The following is a 12,352-nucleotide window of genomic DNA, read 5'->3' as shown; positions in this document are numbered from 1 at the left end:
TTTGGACCATCCATCCATTTCTCTTCACTCTCTCATCTTCAGGTCAATGGAAGTCAATTAACTGTGGTTGAACTCAGCCCATTTCTTCATTGCTGCCTTTCCCCCTCTTCCACTCACCAGTAGACTAATGTGGTTGCCAACAAGCTTACATGTCTGTTCATGTGTTCCCTTTGAATTATAGTCTTAGAGGGGAGTTTGTCCTGAAGGAACTTGATTGCTTGCCTTGATGGCTTCCTGATGAACAGCTTGCTTATTCTTGTAGTAGCTAGTCATGCTGGCATTTTTGTTTTGGTTGTTTCCTGATGATCTTTCTTTGAAGATGTAGCTTCTGTTGCTGTAGCTGTTCCAGGCTGGTCTGCTTGTCATTGCTAGTGGGAATGTCCCACCTCATAAAGTTCTGGATGGGACTCAGGATTCCACCTAAGGTCTCTATTCTGCAAAGGCTTTGCAAGAGGCCTATTTCACTAGGCAAGTTCTAGAACCCCTTTTAGATATTTCAATCAGTTATAGGCTGAAGACGGGCTTACAAATTTTCTGTAATCATGTTTTCCAGCATTCCTTTCTATTCCTCTCAAGTGTCTATTTTACAATAGTAGGCAATAGACACCAATATTCATAAGACAGTCAAGCAGTTTAGTATTATTTCACCTCTTCTAACTATGCCTGAAGTCCTGGTGTGGTGCTGTGGGTTACCAAACTGCAAAGCCATTTGAACTACAAGGTTGGCAGTTCAAGCTCACCAGCTGTTCCTCAGAAACCCTATACAGGTTGCTATGAGTTGAACCGACTTGATGGCACTTAACAACAACAACAACTATGCCTAGATCCCTGTGTCACAGATACCTGTTGTTCCAAGGTTGAGTATGCATCACTATTTACCTCTGTCCCACTTAGGACTTGAAAACCTGTCTCAGTGTTCCCCAACCGGTCTTGTTCTTCCACCTCCTCCCCGTTCTTGTATTGCCCTCTCCAACACCGGAACTAACCCCCCACCCCCCACCCCAACTCCATTAACTCTTCCCTCAATTTAAGTCAGTCTATTTTATCTTGTAATTTACCTGAGTGTCTCACCACCTGTATCTCTGTCCTTCTGTGTTTACCTTCTTTCACATTATTGTTCTTGCACATAATTGTTTTGATCATAGACTGTTCTCCCAGATCCTCTGTTCTTATAATTTTATTCTGTTCTTCACTCTTCCATTTGTTGATTGAGTTCAGGGTGATGCTGCCACATACATCATTCTCTAGTTGTTGTCTGTTCTTGTTGGTTCTCAGTCCACAGAACTTCCTTTAGGATGGTTTTCATAGCAGGGTTGGCTTTGGCAAAATCCCTTAGCTTCTGTTTATCCTGGAATATTTTGATGACACCATCATATTTGATTGACAGCTTTTCTGGGTAAAGGGTTCTTAGTTGGAATTTTTTTTTTTCTTTTAGGTTTTTATATATGTTTCTCCAGTTGTGTTCTTATCTTCATGGTTTCTGTTGAGAGATCCGAGCTTAATCTGATTTGCTTGCCTTTGTATGTTACACTTCTCTTTTCATTAGCTGCTTTGAGGATTCTGTCCTTATCTTTGATTTTGGAGAGCTTGATTATTATATGTCTTGGTGATTGTCTTTTAGGATCTATCCTTCCTGGGGTTCATTGAGCTTCTTGGATGCTTATCTTTTCACTTTTCAGGATATTAGGGAAGTTTTCTTCCAGAAGCTCTTCAGCTATCTCCTCTGAGAACTTGTGGGATTCTTCCTGTTCCAGAATCCTGGTAATTCTTAAGTTATACCTCTTCATGTTGTCCAACATGAATCTTAGGCTTTCTTCAGATTTTTTAAATCCGTTTTTGTGCTTGCTCTTCTATCATAGGAGTGTTGAGAGATTTATCATCTAGCTCACTAGTCCTGGCTTCTATCTCTTCAGTTCTATATTCCTTTGCCCTTTTCAGTGTATTGTCTATTTCTGATTTGTTGTTGTTGTTGTTAAGTGCCATCGAGTCGGGTCCGACCCATAGCGCCCCTGTACAGGGTTTCCGAGGGTGTAAATCTTTACGGGAGTAGAAAGCCTCATCTTTCTCCCGCGGAGCGGCTTTTATTAATCATTTGGACCACTTTCTGTAGGTTTTGAATTGTTTCCAATGCTGTATCTATATATATATATATTTTAAATAAATGTTTTATTCTGTATTATGTGATAGTTCACATGGTGAAACATTAGCTTTACAGTCATTCTATCATACATCGTTTCATTGCCATAGTTACCATCCCGTCCATGCATCATCCCCCAACCAAAAGGTATACCCTGCAAGCACCCCACCACTACCACGGTCCTCAGCACACAGCCCATTTCCCTCTCTGAATCTCAAGTCCCCAGCCACTCCATCTCTTCACGTCATCCTCTCTGTCTCCATCTCAGGCCTCACTGCTTCTCTGGGTGGGGTCCCGCTCTCTGCTCTTCTCCATTGATGGTCCCAGGGCCCTGTGCTCCTAGACTGAAAGGTTAATCACTCCCCTCTTTGCTATAAAATATCCGCCTTTACATTTCCAGTCCTCACAATCAGTCCTGGTAACAATTATTCACCATTGCATCACAAGAGACCCATCTGCATTTCTTTTCATCAGCTTTTCCTAGACAGGTTGGATACTACTCACTGGAGGCTCTACTATCCTTCCCACCCTGCGGATCTAGGTTCCCTCTTGAAAGCTTGTAAGTCATTCACTTCTTACTTTTGTGTCCCTCCCCCCATTTTGGATAGCCAATGTTCAAGTTGCCCATCCCTATCCACTCTTTGTGTGGAGAGGGTAGGAATAATTCTTGGAGCTGGGATTTGTTTCCTCTTTTGAGCTACTGCATTTATAGGTGTAGGTCAAGTTCAACAAGTTGTATCAGATGGCACTTTTATTTATTTGTTTTTTCCCCTCGTCTTTCTTGTTTGGGTTGAGCTCTGTTCATCCAGTCATTGAAGCCAGGTCAAGTGGGCATCATCTACAAGTGTGGGTGTTCCTGTATCTGTCCACCCTCTTCTTATCAGCTGGTCTCTTCGCTCTCCACTCTAGTCCTTTTGTGGCTGTGTCACTGACTCTGAGCCTGTGAGTCCCCAGGTCCTGCCTCGCTGCTGGCTGACCACGTGTCTCCACTGGGTTCAGAGTAGTCTGCTGAACGATGTAGGGCTTAGCTCGCCACTTCATTGATGTTCTTCAGTCACTTCTCTTTATGGTAACATGTGTGGTCGCCAAACAAAGCATGTATTTCCATTGTGTATTAGTCTTGGAAGAGGATTTGCACTGAGAGGATCCAACCACTTGCCTTGATGTCTTCTGGGCTAGCAACTTGCTTGTTTTTGTGGTAGCAGTCAGACTGCCCTTACTGTTCTGTATTTTTCCTGTAGGTCTTTCTTTCAAGAAGTGTCTTCAGGTTTTCTGGCTGCTCCAGGCTGGTCTTCTTGCCCTTTCATGAGGAAAGTTTCCCATCTCTGAAGGTCTGGATGTAGTTAGGCTTCCATCTATAGTCTTATGTACTGTGGAGGCTCCTCAGGAAACCTCCTTCACTGGACACATTGTAGTCCCATTTTAGGTATTCCAATCAGTTATAGGCAGAAGATGGACTTACAAGCTTTCTATGGTGACATCTCTGGCTATTCCTTTCTCTCCCCCTCCAGTGTCTGTTTTATAATATAATGTATAGAAAACCAAGGTTCAAAAGTCATCCAAGCATCTTAACATTATTCCCCCTTCTCCCCATTCCAACCATATCCCAGTCTCTGTATCCCAGAGCCCTGTTGTTCCAAGGCTGGGCCTACATCATTTTTGACTTCTGTCCCATTTAGCTCATTCATACCTGTCTAATTGTTCTCTTATCTGCTTTGTTCTTCCATTCCCCTCTCCCTACTTGTATATTGTCCCCCTCTCCCACACCCAAACTATTCTGTGTCTATTCCCTGCCCTGTGCTCCACCTTCCCCTCCTGCCCTTAACCCTATCCCTATGTCCTAGCAGTCTGCTAAGAATCCACTTTAGTGGGATAGTATTGGGTTCTTTATCTTAGTCTTTTACAGTAGTGGCCCTATGCAGTATTTTTCCTTTTGTGATTGACTAATTTCACTCAACATAATGTCCTCAAGGTTTATCCATATTAGGAAGTGGCTTGCAGCTTCCTTGTTATTTTTCAAGGTAGCATAGTACTCCATTGGGTGTATGTACCCCAGCTTGTTTATCCATTCTTCAGTTGATGGACACTTTGGCTGTCTCCATTTTTTTGCTATTGTAAATAGTGCAGCTATGAACATTGGTTGTGGCTCATTTTTCTTGTGGGCAAATACCAACTAGAGGAATTACTGGATTGAATGGTGTTTCTATTTTCAACCTTCTGAGGAAGCACCATATTGCTTTCCAGAGAGTTTGGATCATTTTGCAGTCCCGCCAGCAATGCAGGAGTGTCCTAGTCTCTCCATATCCCCACCAGCATTTATTGTCCTCAACTTTTTTGATATTTGCTGTTATTGCTGGTGTGAGATGATATCTCATTGTTGTTTTGATTTGCATCTCTCTAATGGCTAGTGATCGTGAGCATTTCTTGATATGTATGTTGACTGCCCATATCTCCTCCCTGGTGAAGTGTCTGTTCATATCCTGTGCCCATTTCTTAATTGGGTTATTTGTCTTAGTTTTGTAGATGTGTAGTGTTTTCCTATATATTCGCGAGATGAGTCCCTTATTCAATATGTCATTGCAAAAGATTTTTTCCCAGTCTGTGGATTCTCTTTTTACTCTCTTGGTGAAGTCTTTTGATGAACACAAATTTTTAATTTTTAGTATGTCCCACTCGTTTATTTCGTCTATTTTTGTTTGTGTACTTTTCAAAATGTGTGGCAGTTGGGTATATGCCCTGAATTAGTGCCCTCATGTTTGTCCCTAGTTTTTCATTGATGATCTTCATAATTTTGGGATTCACATTTAGATCTTTAATCCATGTTGAGTTCAGTTTTGTGTATGTCATGAGGCAAAGGTCTTGTTTCATTCTTTTACATAACACTTTCCAGTTCTGCCAGCACCATTTGTTAAAGAGATTGTCTCTTTCCCATGCAATGTGCCTAGGCATTTTGTCGAAAATCATTTGGGTGTAGGTGGTTGGGTTGATATCTGGATTCTCAATTCTGTTCCATTGATCAATGTCTCTTTCATTGTACCAGTACCAGGCTGTTTTGACCACTGTAGCCATGTAGTAAAGTTTGAAATCAGGAAGTGAGAGACCTCCAACCTTGTTCTTACTTTTAAGCAGTGCTTTGCTTATCCTGGGTCTCTTTGCATTCCATATAAAATTGGTAATTGTCCTTTCCATCTCTTTGAAGAATGTTATTGGAATCTGGATTGGGATTGCATTGTATGTGTAAATTGCTCTGGGTAGTATTGATATTTTCACGATGTTGAGTCTTCCTATCCAGGAACATGGAAAGTTCTTCTACTTCTGTAGGTCTCTTTTGGCTTCTTGTAGTAGTGCTTTGTAATTTTCTTTGTATTAGTCCTTTGTTTCTCTGGTTATGTTTATTCCTAGGTATTTCATCTTTTGCGTGGCTATTGTAAATGGGATTGCTTTCCTAATGTCCATTTCATCATTATTGCTGTTACTGTAGAGAAATCCAATTGATTTCTGTATGTTGATCTTACACCCTGCCACTTGGCTGAATCTTTCGATGAGGTCTAATAGTTTTTTTTACTGATTCTTAGGGGGTTTCTATGTATAGGATCATATCGTCTGCAAATAAGGAGAGTTTTACTTCCTCTTTGCCAATTTGGATGCCTTTGATTGCTTTATCATGCTGTACAGCTCTGGCTAAAACTTCCAGCACAATATTGAATAGGAGCGGTGATAAAGGGCATCCTTGTCTGGTTCCTGTTCTCAGGGGGAAGGCTTTCAGTTTTTCTCCATTGAACACGATGTAGGCTCTTAGTTTTGTATATATGCTCTTGATTATGTTGAGGAATTTCCCTTCAATTCCTACTTTGTTGAGTGTTTTTATCAGGAATGGATGTTGGATTTTGTCAAATGCCTTTTCTGCATCAATCGATATGATCATGTGGTTTTCTTTCCTTTTTCTTATTTATATGATGGATTACACTGATGGTTTTCCTGATGTTAAACCATCCTTGCATCCCTTTTATGAAACCGACTTGGTCATGATGTTTTATTTTTTTGATGTGCTATTGGGTTTCTGTTGGCTAGGAATTTGTTGAGAATTTTTGTGTCTATGTTCATGAAGGATATTGGTCTATAGTTTTCCTTCTTAGTAATGTCCTTCCCTGGTTTTGGTATGAGCATTATGCTTGCTTCATAGAAAGTATTAGGGAGTTTCCCCTCCTCTTCTATGTTCTGGAATAATTTGAGTAGAATTGGTGACAGTTCTTCTCTGAATGTTTGGTGGAACTCATCCATCAAGCCATCTGGGCCTGGGCTATTGTTGGTCGGGAGTTTCTTGATGATCTGGTCAATTTCTTCTTTTGTTTTGGGTTCGCTCAGATTTTCTACTTCAGTCTGGATAAGTTTAGGTAGGTCATGTTTTTCTAGAAATGTATCCATCTCATCCAAATTTTTGAATTTTTGCAGTACAGCTCTTTGTAGTATTCTGTTATCTTTTTTTATTTCATTTGGTTCTGTTGTGACTTCACCTATGTGGTTTCTAATGTGATTGATTTGTGTCCTCTCCCTCTTTTCTTTAGTTCATTTTGCCAATAGTTTGTCAATTTTATTAATCCTTTCAAAGAACCAGCTTCTTATCCTGTTGATTCTTTCTATAGTTTTTCAGTTTTCCATCTCATTTATTTCTGCCCTTATCTTTATTATTTCCCTTCTTTTGGTGACTGTAGGTTCCCTCTGCTCGTCCGCTTCTAGTTGTTGAAAGTGCTGTTAATGTGTTGATTTTGGCTCTTTCCTCATTTTGGATGTGTGCATTTATCGCAATAAATTGTCCTCTCAGGACTGCTTTTGCCGTGTCCCAAAGATTTTGGTATGTTGTGTTTTCATTTTTGTTTGTTTCTAGGAACTTGATGAATTCATGTTTGATTTCTTCTTGTACCCAGTTGCTTTTCAGCAGGGTGTTGTTCAGTTTCCATGTATTCAACTTTATTGATTATCTTTCTTATTGTTGATTTCTAGTCTTAAGTAGCATTACAATCTGAGAAGATGCTCTGTAGAATTTTGATGGTTGTGGATTTATGGAGGCTTCCTTTGTGGCCTAACACATGGTCAATTCTGGAGAATGTTCCATGCGCACTGGAGAAGAATGTATAATGTGCCGTTGTTGGATAGAATGCTCTGTATATATCTATGAGGTCAAGTTTGTTGATTATGTTGTTAAATTCCTCTGTGGCATTGTTGAGTTTCTTTCTATTTGTTCTATCCCTTTTTGAGAGTGGTGTGTTGAAATCTCCTACTATAATTGTGGATTTATCTATTTCTTCAAATTCCATTAAGGTTTGCTTCATATATTTTGGTGCTCTTTGGCTGGGCGTGTATATATTTATTATGGTCATGTCTTCTTGCTCAATTGGCCCTTTTATCATGAGATAGTGTCCTTCTTTGTCTCTTACAGTGGTTTTTATCTTAAAGTCTACTTTGTCGGAGATTAGTATCGTGACTCCTGCTTGTTTACTGTTGGTGTTGGCTTGGTAAATTTTTTTTCCATCCTTTGACTCTTAGTCTGTTTTTGTCTTTGTGTGTAAGGTGTGTCTCTTGGAGGCAGCATATTGATGGATCTTGTTTTTTTATCCATTCGGCCACTCTTTGCCTCTTCACTGGTGCATTCAATCCATTGACATTCAATGTAATTATTGGTAAGTATAAGTTGATTTCTGTCAGTATGTTACTATTTGGCGGTATTGTTCGTTCTTTGGTTCTGCTTTCCTTCTTGTATTGGTTTTGTATTTTTTGAGTTGATTCTGGTCAGTTTCTTCCTAGTTTCTTTGTTTGCTTGTTTGGGAATTCGTTTTCAAGATATGTTGTGGGGTGTTAACGTTCTTTGGGGTTACCTTGTAGTCTACTAGTTTTTCTCTGCATTTAGGATACTCCATTGCAACCTGTAATTTACCTGGCATCTCCACTACCTGGGCTTCTGTTGCTGCGTTTGTCCCTTCTTTGACACTTATATGTTTATGTCCTTCAGTTGATCTCTGGGTTCTCTTGAGTTTGTTATTGTAGTCTCGTTCCATTCTGGACTCTGATTTATATTGACTGTGTTCCAGGTGGTGTTGCCATACCTGTCAATCTGTTTGTCATCGGTCCTTGTTGGTTCTCCATCCCCAGAACTCCCTTTAGGATGTTTTGAAGTACTGGGTTGGTTTTGATGAATTCCCTCAGATTCTGTTTATCCTGGAATGTTTTGATCGTGCCATCGTATTTGGTTGATAGTTTTTTGGCTAGACGATTCTTGGTTGACAGTTTTTTTTTCTTGCAGGGCTTTGTATATGTCTCCCCATTGCCTTCTTGCCTGCATGGTTTGTTCTGAATAGTCAGTGCTTAATCTAATTTGTTTGCCTTTATAAGTTATATTTCTCTTCTCCCTGGTCGCTTTTAGTATTCTTTCCTTGTCTTTGGTTTTAGAGAGCTTGATTATTATATGTCTTGGAGAATTTCTTTTGAGGTCTATATATCCTGGGGTATGTTGGGCTTCTTGAATGTTTATCTTCTCGTGTTTTAAGATCTTAGGGAAGTTTTCTTCCAGAAGCACTTCAACTATCTCCTCTGTGGACTTCTTTGATTCTTCTTGTTCCAGAATGCCAATAATTTGTCTTTCAGTTCCCTAGTTCTGGCTTCCATCTCTTCTAGTCTGCTCCTTTGCCCTTTCAGGCTATTGTCTATTTCTGATAGCTTATTATTGATCGGCTGGACATCTTTTTGCAGGTTTTGAATTGTTTCCAATGCTGTGTCAATTCTATTAGATTGTACCTGCAGTACTTTCCTTATTTCTTCCTTATTTTCCTCGATCCCTTTTCGTAGTATTTGAATTTATTTCCATATTATTCTTCTGAATTCCCTCTCAGGCAAATCCAAAACCCGCTCTTCCTCCTCTATAAAACTTTTGTCTGTCTCTAGCTCCTTTGTATCTGCTGCTCTCTTCTACTTTTGGATGTGTTTTGATAATGTTAATTGTTTCTTGTTGGGCATGATTATTCTTATTTTATTATAATTATTATTGATACGATCAGGAGATAGGCGTCTCTTATTGTCTGTATTGTGTATCAGGTCTGGTTAGGTCTTGTCTACATGGAGGCCATGGTGGGCAGGCGTGCACAGTGCAGCTAGTGCGGGGCATGCATGTTGCAACAGGGGCGGCGTGTTGCAGCGGAGGCAGGGGTGGCACACGTGGTGTGGCAGGGGTGGGGGCGGTGGGGACGTGTGGTTCAAGGGGGGAGTGCAGTGGGATAGCGGTTCAAGAGGGGAGTGCCGCTCAATCTGGCTGGGTGGAAGCCGCTTGGGCAGGCAGGTGGAGTCCTCATCTGATGACATCAGAGAGTCGCCATATTTCTCCTTCTCTCTGTGTCCTGAGTAAAGTGATTTTCTTGCCTACTACATGCGCTGAGATTCCACACTAGAGTAGAGAACCCTCTTCATTTTTTTATTTTTGTGGCTTTGTTTGCTCAAGATTCCCCTTTACTGGAAGCGCCGCTCTCCATATGGGCTGGCTCCAGCCCCACCCTCAAAGCTCTACAGGGCTGGGGGCAGTTCAAAATGCCAGAAAATCCTCTGTTGTGTGATTTTTTTTTTTTTTTTTAAAGCGAGTTCAGGAGGTTGAAGCACTAAGTTTTATGATGGTTGGAAGGTTCTGGGTCCACTACAGGACAGTTTCCTTCATCAGGTCTCCATCCCTTGTTCCTGGAGCTCCCCTTACCCATGTTATCTTGCCACAGTAGGGAACTGGAAGTGTCAATGCTGTATCTATTTTATTTGATTGTTCCTTTAGCACTTTCCTGACTTCTTCCTTACTTATCTCAACTCCATTGTTTTTTCATACATTTTATAGTCCCTTTCCTGAATTCCTTCGCAGGCATTTTCAAAGCCTGCTCATCTTCCAGTATGGAGTGTAGGGCTACTTCTAGCTCATTTGTCTCAAGTCACTTCATCTCATTTCTGGGCATGTGTTGACATGGTCATCTGTTTCTGTTTTTTGAGGGGGCATATTCAGGAGTTATCTGTAGCCTTAATACTTAGATGGGTATGTACAACAGAAGGAGATGTTGTCTGGTTCTCTATTACTCTCACAATCACTGGCATGAGTCCATCATTGCTGCCAATCCATTCCATTGAGGGTTTCTCTCTCCCTGCTGTCTTTCTACTTCACCAAACATCACACACTCCTGATGATGTGTCTAAATCAAATGAGTCAGACCATGTTCTCTTGTTAGCCATGGTGTTTTCAATGGCTGATTTTAGAAAGTAAATCACCAGACCTTTTTTTCCTAGCATGTCTTAGTCTGGAAGCTCTACTGTGACCTGTCCTCTATGGGTTACCCTGCTAACATTTGAAATGCCAGTGCCATTTCATCCAGCATCATGTTGCTGTTTTGTTAAGTGCCATCCAGTTGATTACGATACATAGTGAACCTGTATAGGGTTTCCAAGGCGGGACTGGTGAGATCAAACTGTCAACCTTGTAGTTCAAACTGACCTTGTGGTCCAGTGCTTTATCCTACAACACCAAGCAAATCACTACATTATGGCAAACTGATGGGTGGTGAAGGTTGAGAGATGCTAATCTTTAAATATTTTATAAAAACTATGATAAATATCTAGGGAGTCCTGGTGTGGCTCTGTAGTTTCATGTATTGGACTACAATATCATGGAACCGACTCCACAGCACTTAGCAACAACATTATTAAATATCTAAAGGTATTATGTTGTTGGTGTTAAGTGCCTTGGAGTTGGTTCTGACCCATAGCAACCCTGTATAGGGTTTCTGAGGAGCAGCTGGTGAATTTGAACCACCCACTTTGATATGTATATATAAATTTATATACATTATATGTAAGTAGCTCTGGTAAAGTAGTGGCTATGAGTCAGGCTTTCTACTCTCCTAAAGATATACAACCTCAGAAACCCTATACAGGGTCGAAATGAGTTGGAATCTACACCATGGTACACAGTCACCACCACTACTACCATATGAGTAGGTAATAACTCGATGGCACCTAACAACAACAAGAACAATAGTACATATAGAGGCTTGGGGTGACACTTGAAGGATAAGAATCTACAGCAAGGGCAGATTTAACTGCAAGGCCATGAATTCAAGTCCTGGAAACACCTTAGAAACCTTTTACAGAGTCTCTATGAGTCAGAAACACCCAAAGGCTGTAAATAACAAACAACATAATATATATGGATCCTGGTTATGGCACTGTAGAATAAGAACTGGACTGCTAATCACAAGGTCAGCAGTTCAAACCCACCAGCTGCTCCTTGGAAACCTTATACAGGATTGCTTTGAGTCAGAACTGACTCCACAACACTTAACAAAAACAACAATCATATTTATATGTTGTTGTTGTTGGTAGGTGCCTACAAGTTGGTACCAACTAATAGTGACCATGTACAATAGAATGAAACACTGCCCGGACCTGGGCCAACCTCACAATTGTTGCCACACTTGAAGCCATTGATGTTACCACTTTGCCAATCCATCTCACTAGGGGTTTTCATCCTTTTCTCTGACCCTCCACCTTACCAAACATGATAGATACCCTTCTCCAGCAACTGGTCCCTCATGACAATATGTCCGAAATAAGAGAGATAAAGTTTGGTCCTCCTGGCCTCTAAGGAGCACTCTGGCTGCACTTCTTCCAACACAGATATGTTGGTTGTTTTGGCAGCTCAATGGCACTTTGAATATTCTCCTCCAACATCATAACTCAAATGCATCAATTCTTCTATGGTCTTCCTTATTCACTGTCCAGCGTTCACATGCATTTGAGGTTATTGAAAATATAACGGCTTGGGTCAAGCACACATTAGTCCTCAATCTGATGTCTTTGCTCTTTAACACTTTAAAAAGTCTTGTGCAGCAGATTTTCCTAATACAATATGTTGTTTGATTTCTTGACTGCTGCTTCCATGAGTGTTGATGGTTTATCTAAGAAGAATAAAGTTCTTGACAGTTTCAATCATTTCTCTATTGGTAAGAATGTTGTTTATTGGTCCAGTGGTGAGGATTTTTGTTTTCTTTACATTGCGATGCAATCCATAGCAAACACTGTGCTCTTTGATCTTCATCAGGAAATATATTAAGTCCTCTTCACTTTCAGCAAGCAAGGTTGTATCATCTGCATATCGCAGGTTGTTAATGAGTCTTCCTCCAATCCTGATGCCATGTTTTT

This window comes from Chrysochloris asiatica, unplaced genomic scaffold (genome assembly GCF_000296735.1).
Source record: "Chrysochloris asiatica unplaced genomic scaffold, ChrAsi1.0 scaffold00031, whole genome shotgun sequence".
NCBI classification, from domain to species: domain Eukaryota; kingdom Metazoa; phylum Chordata; class Mammalia; order Afrosoricida; family Chrysochloridae; genus Chrysochloris; species Chrysochloris asiatica.
The sequence above is the reverse complement of the archived record's forward strand: the minus strand, read 5'-3'. Positions refer to the sequence as shown.